Source organism: Salmo salar, chromosome ssa12, assembly GCF_905237065.1.
Source record: "Salmo salar chromosome ssa12, Ssal_v3.1, whole genome shotgun sequence".
NCBI lineage: Eukaryota > Metazoa > Chordata > Actinopteri > Salmoniformes > Salmonidae > Salmo > Salmo salar.
In genome coordinates, this window is record NC_059453.1 from 39,341,776 (window position 1) to 39,354,115 (window position 12,340).

Genomic DNA, 12,340 nt, shown 5'->3' on the forward strand with positions numbered 1-12,340 from the left:
TAAAATCAGAAATAGCATTATAAATATTCACTTACCTTTGATGATCTTCATCAGAATGCACTCTCAAGAATCCCAGTTCCACAATAAATGTTTATTTTGTATGATAAAGTCCATCATTTATGTCCAAATACCTCCTTTTTGTTCGCGCGTTCAGTCCACTACTCCAAACGCGCGCAAAATGTCACGACAAAAAGTAAAAAAAAGTTATATTTACGTTCGTAGAAACATGTCAAACGATGTATAGCATCAATCTTTAGGATGTTTTTATCATAAATCTTCAGTAATATTCCAACCGGACAATTCCAATGTCTTCAGAAAAGAAAAGGAATTCAGCTAACTCTCACAGGAGTGCGCGCCACTGAACTCATGTCATTCTCTCAGTCATCTGACTCCAGGAGCTCTTATTCTCTCCCCAGTCACAGTAGAAGCATGAAACAAAATTCTAAAGACTGTTGACATCTAGTGGAAGCCTTAGGAAGTGCAAAATGACCCCACAGACACTGTATACTTGATAGGGAGTCACTTGAAAAACCACAAACCACTTCCTGGTTGGATTTCTTCTCAGGTTTTTGCCTGCCATATGAGTTCTGTTATACTCACAGACATCATTCAAACGGTTTTAGAAACTTCAGAGTGTTTTCTATCCAAATCTACTAATAATATGCATATCCTACCTTCTGGGCCCGAGTAGCAGGCAGTTTGATTTGGGCATGTTATTCATCTGAATTTCCGAATACTGCCCTCTGTCACCAAGAAGTTAAGGCGAAAGCACACCATGCGATTATCTGAGGACAGCGCCTCGCATACAAAAGCATGAAAAACATGTTTCAACCAGGCAGGTGCGCCACGAAAGTCAGAAATAGCGATATAATAAATGCCTTACCTTTGATGATCTTCTTCTGTTGGCACTCCAAAAGGTCCCAGATACATCACAAATGGTCCTTTTGTTCGATAATGTCCTTCTTTATATCCATAAAAACAGTTTAGCTGGCGCGCTTCAGTCAATAATCCACCCAGTTTCCCTCCATCAAAATGCATACAAAATGAATCCCAAACGTTACTAATAAACTTTTACAAACAAGTCAAACAACGTTTATAATCAAACCTTAGGTACCCTAATACGTAAATAAACGATCAAATTTAAGACGGAGAATCGTTATTGTCTTTACCAGAGAAAAATACCAAAGAACGCGCTCTCTTCCACGCGCTTGGAAACACTACAGCCAAAATGGGAGCCACCGAGAAAAACTACAATTTATGGCTCATTTTTCCAAAAACCAGCATGAAACTCTTTCTAAAGACTGTTGACATCTAGTGGAAGCCCTAGGCACTGCAATCAGGGAGGATTTGGCCTTATAATAAAAGTGACAGCCATTGAAAACAGTGGTAGGCTGAATTTTTCTTTTTTGGGATGGTTTGTCCTTGGGGTTTCACCTGCCATATCAGTTCTGTTATACTCACACACATAATTTTAACAGTTTTAGAAACTTTAGAGTGTTTTCTATAAAAAATCTGCAAATTATATGCATATCCTAGCTTCTGGGCCTGAGTAACAGGCAGTTTTCTTTGGGCATGCTTTTCATCCAGATGTGAAAATACTGCCCCCTACCCAAGAGAGGTTAGAAGATCAATTACAGATCAGTGACAGCAGAATTTGTCTGCCTGTTTAAATGCACCATAAGACATGCAGCTCAAAATGCATTCTAGGGAACAATACATTGTTGCAAATGTATTTGTTTGTTAATACATAGTGTAATAAATGTTCTGAAATAGACGATTGGACTATTTTGTCATTACAAGCTAGATGTAATTAATGGATTTCAATGTAAGTTGTTGAATCAATCAATGTACTCTTGATAGTAAATAAATCATTGTAAATATAAACACATTTTAAAATGGAGATAAGCTTTATGTCACGACTTCCGCCGAAGTCGGCTCCTCTCCTTGTTCGGGCGGCGTTCAGCGATCGACGTCACCAGCTTTCTAGCCATCGCCGCTTCATTTTTCATTTATCCATTTGTTTTGTCTTGTCCCCTGCACACCTGGTTTTCATTCCCCAATCACACTGCATATATTTATTCCTCTGTTCCCCCTCATGTCTTTGTGTGAAATTGTTTTGTGTTACGTGTCAGTTTTGACACGCCAGACTGGTGTTTGTTTATTCCGTGTTTTGTCACGAGGTATGTTTATTTGTTTGAACATAATTATTGTGACTGTTTGCGTGTTTTGCACTTTTGGCTGGAGGTTTTAACGCAGTGGCGTCCGTCTGTTATGTACACCTGTTCACAACTCTCTGCTCTCCTGCACCTGACTCCACTCCCAGTACGCACACCATTGACACTTTACTAAATCTGAACTTTTTTTCAACTGTACATACTGGGTTATGAAGTTTACATGTTTCATTAGTCAAAGTCATTTTGTTGAGTGCAGCCTGTGGCAAGCTCGTCTGTTATGTCACTAATAGTATAGTTATTTATGTGTGGCCTGCTTGACTTGCTCGTAGCCACAGCGTAGCACCACCAGCCAAACAGGTTGAGAACTCTGTGTTACAATAAATTAACATGAAAGTAGGCTTGACTTAAGTGCATGTTGATTGAACAAGGATTGCAAATGGTTAACTCTTTTAACCTGTTAGGGCTAGGGGGCAGTATTGACACGGCCGGATAAAAAACGTACCCGATTTAATCTGGTTACTACTCCTGCCCAGTAACTAGAATATGCATATAATTATTGGCTTTGGATAGAAAACACCCTAAAGTTTCTAAAACTGTTTGAATGGTGTCTGTGTATAACAGAACTCATATGGCAGGCCAAAACCTGAGAAGATTCCATGCAGGAAGTGGCCTGTCTGACAAGTTGTGTTTCATCTTGGCTCTTTTTATTGAAGACTGAGGATCTTTGCTATAACGTGACACTTCCTACGGCTCCCATAGGCTCTCAGAGCCCGGGAAAAAGCTGAACGATATCGAGGCAGCCTCTGGCTGGAACACTTTATCGCGTTTGGCAAGTGGCCGATCAGAGTACTATGGGCTTAGGCGCGTGCCCGAGTCGACCCCATGCTTTATTTTCTTTCATCTGTTTACCTAAACGCAGATTCCCGGTCGGAATATTATCGCTTTTTTATGAGAAAAATGGCATAAAAATTGATTTTAAACAGCGGTTGACATGCTTCGAAGTACGGTAATGGAATATTTAGAATTTTTTTGTCACGAATTGCGCCATGCTCGTCACCCTTATTTACCCTTTCGGATAGTGTCTTGAACGCACGAACAAAACGCCGCTATTTGGATATAACTATGGATTATTTTGAACCAAACCAACATTTGTTATTGAAGTAGAAGTCCTGACGAAGACAGCAAAGGTAATAACATTTTTCTTATAGTAAATCTGACTTTGGTGAGTGCTAAACTTGCTGGGTGTCTAAATAGCTAGCCCTGTGATGCCGGGCTATCTACTGACAATATTGCAAAATGTGCTTTCACCGAAAAGCTATTTTAAAATCGGACATATCGAGTGCATAGAGGAGTTCTGTATCTATAATTCTTAAAATAATTGTTATGTTTTTTGTGAACGTTTATCGTGAGTAAGTTAGTAAATTCACCGGCAGTGTTCGGTGGGAATGCTAGTCACATGCTAATGTGGAAAGCTGGTTTTTGATATAAATATGAACTTGATTGAACAAAACATGCATGTATTGTATAACATAATGTCCTAGGGTTGTCATCTGATGAAGATCATCAAAGGTTAGTGCTACATTTAGCTGTGGTTTGGGTTTATGTGACATTGTATGCTAGCTTGAAAAATGGGTGTCTGATTATTTCTGGCTGGGTACTCTGCTGACATAATCTAATGTTTTGCTTTCGTTGTAAAGCCTTTTTGAAATCGGACAGTGTGGTTAGATTAACGAGAGTCTTGTCTTTAAAATGGTGTAAAATAGTCATATGTTTGAAAAATTGAAGTTTTTGCATTTTTGAGGAATTTAAATAACGCGCCACGGGATTTCACTGGCTGTTGAGTAGGTGCCCATAGAGGTTAAATGTGGCTTTAGAACAGATAACTCACACTTTAATGTTGTTTTAACTTATTATTTCCAGTCATCTAGTTGACACGCAACTAGATGACTGAAATAATAAGTTGAAACAACAAATCATTTTTTACAGTGCACTGAGTCGTGTTGTCAACAAGGCATCCTGGTGCATCATCCAGAAACATACAAGATCTCTTTTCCATAAAATATATGTTTGAATTCCATTCGCTCCATTTCAGCCATTATTATGAGCCGTCTCCCCTCGGCAGCCTCCACTGTTCCACCTCCACTGTTCCTACGTCACTGAGCCGACTTCGCCGTGGGCTTTGAACAGGCACTTTGATCATGCCCGGGTGGCAGCCCGGTTCCAAAACGAATGCAATCAACTTTCACCTTGTGCAATACACGCCTACCAGGTGCCGGAACAGATTAATCGAATCCCCGCAGATAATCTCATCAATACCAAATCCACCATTGTCATATTTCCCAGCATGCTCTACTTGCAATGTGTTTTTGCGCCTACATTGATTGATTGATTCATCTTATAGAGTACTACAGTATGAGTCATAATACTCATTAAACCTAGAGGTCAAACAAGGAACTGGTTCCAATTGTTTTTCCACCATTCATTTTTCTCATAGGGGACTTTAGAAACACTTAAAATAAGGGCTGTGTTTTGTGTAGGCCAGTGGAGGTCAATGCCGTTTAAGATGAGGTAGGACAAAAAATGTTTTATGTACATGGCCTTTTCTCTAATACAGCATATGGGATGACTGATGAATGGCGGAAAAACAATTGGAGGCATTTCCATGTTTTACCCGCTAGGTTTTATGGGTATTATGACACCTCCACTGTGGGGCTCTATTCTACACAAAGATAAACTAATCCAATCAGTTAGTTTGATTTATTGCACCTGTTACTGAAATGTTGGTAGTCAGTCATGTTAAATGTGAAACCAGAGGGAAAAAACTCTAGACCACCTTTACACCACACACAGAGACACATACAAAGCTCTCCCTCGCTCCCATTTGGCAAATCTGACCATAATTCCGTCCTCCGGATTCCTGCTTACAAGCAAACACCAAAGCATGAAGCACCAGTGACTCGATCAATAAAAAAGTGGTCAGATAAAGCAATGCTAAGCTACAAGACTGTTTTGCTAGCACAGACTGGAATATGTTCCAGGATTCCTCCGATGCCATTGAGGAGTACACCACATCAGTCACTGGCTTCATCAATAAGTGCATCGATGATGTCGTCCCCACAGTGACTGTACGTAGATACCCCAACCAGAAACAATGGATTAAAGGCAACATCCGCACTGAGCTAAAGGGTAGAGCTGCTGCCATCAAGGAGCGGGACTCTAACCCGGATGCTTATAAGAAATCGCGCTATGCCCTCAGAAGACCAATCAAATAGGCAAAGCGCCAATACAGGAATAAGATTTAATCATACTACACCGGCTCTGACGCTCGTCGGGTGTCGCAGGGCCTGCAAACTATTACAGTCTACAAAAAGAAGCACAGCAGCGAGATGCCCAGTGACACAAGCCTAACAGACAAGCTAAATCACTTCTATGCTCGCTTTGAGGCAAGCAACACTGAAGCATGCATGAGAGCACCAGCTGTTCTGGACAACTGTATGATCACGCGCTCCATAGCCGACATGAGTAAGACCTTTAAACAGGTCAACATCACAAGGCCACTGGGCCAGACGGATTACCAGGACATGTGCTCCGGGCATGTGCTGACCAACTGGCAGGTGTCTTCACTGACATTTTCAACATGTCCCTGATTGAGTCTGTAACACCAACATGCTTCAATCAGACCACCATAGTCCCTGTGCCCAAGAACACTAAGGTTACCTGCCTAAATGATTACAGACCCGTAGCACCCACGTCCGTAGCCACGAAGTGCTTTGAAAGGCTGGTCATGGCTCACAATAACACCATTATCCCAGAAACCCTAGACCCACCCTAATTTGCATACCGCTCAAACAGATCCACAGATGACACAATCTCTATTGCACTCCACACTGCCCTTTCCCACATGGACAAAAGGAACACCTACGTGAGGATGCTACTCATTGACTACAGCTCAGCGTTCAACACCATAGTGCCCTGAAAGCTCATCACTAAGTTAAGGATCTTGGGACTAAACATCTCCCTCTGCAACTGGATCCTGGACTTCCTGACGGGCTACCCCCAGGTGGTAAGGGTAGGTAACAACACATCTGCCACACTGATCCTCAACACTGGAGCCCCTCAGGGGTGTGTGCCTAGTCCCCTCCTGTACTCCCTGTTCACCCACTACAGCATGGCCAGGCATGACTCTAACTTCATCATTAAGTTTGCAGACAACACAACAGTGGTAGGCCTGATCACTGACAACGACGAGACAGCCTATAAGGAGGAGGTCAGAGACCTGGCCGGGTGGTGCCAGAATAACAACCTCTCTCTACGTAATCAAGACAAAGGAGATGATTGTGGACTACAGGAAAAGGAGAACCGAGCACTCCCCCATTCTCATCGACGGGGCAGTAGTGGAGCAGGTTGAGAGCTTCATGTTCCTTGGTGTCCACATCACCAACAAACTAGAATGGTCCAAACACACCAAGACAGTCGTGAAGAAGGCACGACAAAGCCTATTCCCCCCTCAGGAAACTAAAAAGATTTGGCATGGGTCCTCAAATCCTCAAAAGGTTCTACAGCTGCAACATCGAGAGCATCCTGACTGGTTGCATCACTGCCTGGTATGGTAACTGCTCAGCCTCCGACCACAAGGCACTACAGAGGGTCCAGTACATCGCTGGGACTAAGCTGCATGCCATCCAGGACCTCTATACCTGGTGGTGTCAGAGGAAGGCCCTGAAAATTGTCAAAGACTCCAGCCGCCCCATTCATAGACTGTTCTCTCTTCTTCCGTACGGCAAGCGGTACCAAAACGCCAAGTCTAGGACCAAAGGCTTCTCAACAGCTTCTACCCCCAAGCCATAAGACTACTGAACAGCTAATCAAATGGCTACCCGGACTATGCATTGTATAAAAATATTACATGACATTACATTTCATAACACTTTATCCAATACATTTAGTGTGTTTGTAACGGCTGTCGTCGGATAAAGTGGACCAAAACGCAGCAGGAATATGTGCACTCATCTTCTTTTATTTGGTGAAGAAGGAGACCCAAACATAAACACAAAGGGGGGGGGGGACCCCCACACCGACTATATACATGCTGGTAAGGCACAAGGCTTTACACAGAACAATCTCCCACACAGTACTCAACAAACACACTCACTTTACAGAATTCAAAATGACAATGCTTGTCTTTCATAATTTGATCGGTTATACTTGGATGTGTGTAGTGTCAGCGTTTGTTGCTGTCATGTTAGGGCTAAGTTTGCTAATCTTGCCAATGAAAACATTATTAAAGTCATTGACAATATCAGTGTGTTTTGTGATGAATGAGCCATCTGATTCAATGAAGGATGAGCTGAGTTTGCCTTTTAGCCCAACATTTCATTTAAGGTGCTCCAAAGCTTTTTACAATTATTATTTGTCATTTATCTTTGTTTCATGGTGTAGTTTCTTCTACAATTCACTCAAAAAGAAAAGGCACCATGGGAAATATGTAAATTAGGATTTACACCATACATACTGCCCCCTAGCCTTAAGAAGTTACAAAGACGCTGGATTAACAAGAAGTTAAGCTTTTAAATGATGTATGACACTTGTATTTTCATGAATGTTTAATATTACGATTTTTGTATTTTGAATTTCGCGCTCTGCAATTTCACCGGATGTTGTTGAGATGGGGTGCTAGCATCCCACCTAGCCCAAAGAGGTTTTAACAGGTGTGGATTTAGACAGTTGGAAAGATTAGTGATCACGGATCCAATGTCTGAGACATATTCTCACATTCTTTCACTCACATATACTCACACACATTCAAACAACAAACAGTCAGACTCGTGAGAGTTACTGTATACTATTATTTGATATGATACAATGAGCTCAGAAGTGCTCGATTGGTTTTTGAGTTTGTTGTAACACTTTTAGTGTATTTGACATAGCCTATTTTCATGAAGTTACCAGAACCTATTCCTGAATATGAGAGGCAAACGTATCAATGGTATGCCTAGTTTCTGGTCTCCAGTTACCAAATTTGGCCCACAGTTCCTTGCATCAAGGCATTCCTTATGAGACAGATCATTTGTCTGTTTCCTTCTATTTTCATTCTCTGCGCAACAACAGAATAATATGGCGCTTCATTATGGCTAGACATACTAATGGAGATGTTTCAGCTTTTGTAATAAATCTGTGCTTCACATCTGTGTGAAGCAAAGTGGGGGTGGTTTATTTAAGCTGCATTACTCTATGCACTGCCAAGTACCTGTCTCTCTGACTTCACTTTCCTTCTCCAGCTTGGTTTCCAATGTGGCGAACACCTGCAGAAATACATATAGATTTCCTATTGTCATTGAAAATGGAGTCCCTAATAATATTTGCAGGCCAGCCTGGGGAATATTTAGTTGGTAATTTGTAACTTTGTGTTTATTGTAGTATTACACTTGTGGAGTTATTTTTTTGTTTTAGGAAAATGTTGGCAAGAGGGCCTCTTTTTATTTAAAAGTTGACAAGTTGAGGGTGAATGGGGGTTAGAACCACCTACACTTTATAAACGTACGGAAAAGAACCTGGCAATTTGACCTGGGAACATGCTTCAATGCACTTCTTAAACATGGACAAAGCTGAAAATAAATTGTTGTAATAGGCGCTACAGCCCACTCTCCAGATGACTAAAGGATTGAAGATTTTCTGGATTTATGTGTGTGATTAACTCTTCCAAAACATAATTTGAATGAAGATATTTGAAAAATATGAAAGTTGTCATTTATTCATTAAGCTTGGAGGATGTGTTGCCGGAAACAAATCTGATTAATTTGCCTCTGGATGGAACTATTTTCCTCTAGAATTGCGGAAAAAGTTGCTTCTGACCTAACTGGGTTATGGGCTGCAGCAATAAAGTTAAATGTATATTATGCACACTTGATTATTAGCAGATGGCATCACTTGTCATACAGTAGCCACTTTTGTAATCATCAATTAACAATGCAAATAAATATACAGTGCTCAGAGAGTAGTAATAATGTGATAAACAATGCAAGCCATTCTTCCATTTAGGCTAGGCACATAGGTTTTATTTCAAAAGTCGATCTGGGTGCAACAGTTACACTGTAATATGTTTCTGTAATTTCAACAGTAAAACACTGTAGAATGCACAGTAAAATACCTTGCATGTGTTTTACAGAATTAATCAAATACATTTGTATTGGTCACATACACATATTTAGCAGATATTGTTGCGGGTGTAGTGAAATGCTTGTGTTCCTAGCTCCAACAATGCAGTAGTATCTAACAATTCAGCTTATTGAGCTAGAAGTAGCGCTGCCATGTCTGTTGGCGCCATCTTACTTAATTATGGTGCATTGTGGGAAAATGAGGGGAAAAGTATCTGACTCATTAACATATTGCCTTGTAAGAGGCAATATTTGTTGCAACCATGAGTGAGAATGCTTTACCCCCACAGTAAAATACTGTAATTTTTTCAAAAAACACTGGGTAAAATGTCACTGGGTAATTAAACATATATGCTGTAATTGTAATTGGTACTGTAAATTAGATTACAGTAACTGACTTGGTACTATAGATTAGATTACAGTAATGTTGTTGTACCGTAAAATGTTTACAGTAGCTGTACTGTAAAATAAATTACAATACAGCTCCACCCATAAATGCTGCCAGTAAGATACTGTACAGTTTACTGTGCATACCTATGTCTATTGCTAATTTGAATCAATAACACAGAAACGTTGAACTGCACTAGGAGTGCTCCCTGGATTAGATCCTGTTGTACTAACTAGTCCATGGCAGAGCAGAGATCAGTTACCTCTTTTCAACAAGTAAAAACTTCCTCTGGGAATAACTGGCTCAGTATCAACTGTCAAATGAACTACACTGGAGCTCATATTGGGATTTAAATAGAATACAGGTATGTTTTGTTAAATGTTATTGCATTTGGCTGAAGTATGAAACTTAAGCTGAGTGGATAAATAGAGAGTTACGCCATTTTAAACAATGCTTGCGCATTGGTTGGTGAATAACTGCCATAATGTACATAATTATGTAATTTCCTGCATAAAACGTGTATATGTGCCCTGTACCCCACAGTTCAACAAAGTCAATGATATATGTGACTCACCACCTGGATTCGGTCTTATGTAGCAAAATTTGAAATCGTGTTTTTTACATTGGTAAAAAGTAGAGACTCAGAGCTACAAAATGTTATATCATACAGTGCATTTTTGAGGAACAATGGGAAAGTAATTCTGCTTTGAAAGTCGATAAACTTGTAAACTCCCTTTTGAGAAAAGGGCCTTTGAATGTTTTGGTACCTACTGGAGAGCTCTCCTTTGTCTACACCCATTCAGCATTGTTTACACCCTCTTGAGCCAGCCCCACCCATCTCTTGAAGGATTTACATGTGAGGTCATATGCTAAACAGTGAGTAGTGTAGTAAAGATTAAGACTTAAAGTGGTAGTAGCCTACAATAAAGAAAAGTTCCAGGTAAACAGAAAGTGTGCAGATAAAAATATTTTATAACTGTTAGATGACGCTTACCCAGACACACTTGTCTGAATTGATGAGTCATGTGAAATAAATGCTATAAGCCCCAGCCACATCCAGTGGTGGAAAAAGTACAAAATTGTTATACTTGAGTTAATGTAAAGATGCCTTAATAGAAAATGACTGACGTGAAAGTCAGCCAGTAAAATACTACTTGAGTAAAAGTATTTAATTTTAAAAATAAGTATCAAAAGTAAATGGAATTGCGAAAATGAACTTAAGTATCAAAAGTAAAAATAATTTCAAATTCCTTATATTAAACCAGACGGACCAATTTTTAATTTGATTTTTTATTGACGGATAGCCAGGGGCATATTCCGACACTCAGACATAATTGACAAAGCATTTGTGTTTAGTGAGTCTGCCAGATCAGAGGCAGTAGGGATGACCAGGGATGTTCTCTTGATAAGTGTGTGAATTGGACAATTTTCCTGTCAAAATGGAACAAGTATTTTGGGTGTCAGGGAAAATGTATGGTGTAAAAAGTACATTGTTATCTTTTGGGAATGTAGTGAAGTAAAAGTTGCCAAAAATATAAATAGTAAAGTAATGTACAGATACCCCCAACAAATACTTAAGTAGTACTTTAAAGTATTTTTACTGAAGTACTTTACACCACTGCCCAAATGCCTTCACACCAGTACAATAGCATACTTTATAAACGGTTACACACGCACTTATCACAGTCTTCCATACATAAGTTAAGGCCATGCAACCTGAGTTGAAACCTGAGTGAAGTGCACATGTACAGTGCCTAAACAGATGCATGTGCCAAATATTTATGTGGTGGACACTTGATACGGTCACATGATATTGTTGTGGTATATCACAAAATTATGTTACGACCACACATATCAAAAATTAATTTTATATGTCAATAATTTGCTAAGTATTGCTCAGTGGATGGGTCTCTACAGAAGGTGTAAACAGTACAGCCAAATGGTTACTTGCATGGTAGCAATATCAGAAATAGATAGCGTCAATATAAATCAAATATGCAATATATCAATAACACTAGTTATAGACGAGGTAGTTTTATGCATACAATCGGGTCAAGTGGCTGAGCAGCGGGATAAAAAATTGTAGCAGCAACGTATGGTGTGTGTGTTAGGAGAGAGTCAATTGAATAGAGGCACTGCAGATAGTGCTGATGACAGGTCCGTCCAAACAAGGGAATCTATATTCGGAGAGCCTGTTTCTGTCCTGCCCTTGACTTTGGTGCAAGGCATGTGATGTCCATAGCCTCTTCATCGCAAAACTCCCTGATCTTCTTAAAAACATAAGTTTGTCTAGCTGTATCCAGTCCAGGTGGTGCTTGTACAGGCAGACCATCTATGGGAGGTAGGATGTCAGCGTTGCGCAGCAGCTGAAACCCGGTCCTGACTGAGTCCGAATGCTCCTTGGCAACAAAACAACACCAGTCTCCAGAGCATCGAAGCTGTAAAACAGGAAATAACCAAAAAATAACTTGAAGACTTGCAACCTTGCACAACAATTCACCTCCCAAGTATAGATAAGAAGAATAACCTCACACAATGCATTGTTACTACTTGATCTGTGTTAGCGGCCTGAAGTACGGAGTCAGGTGTTGTTGCCAGCCATAGCTTTCCACCAGCACGGTACC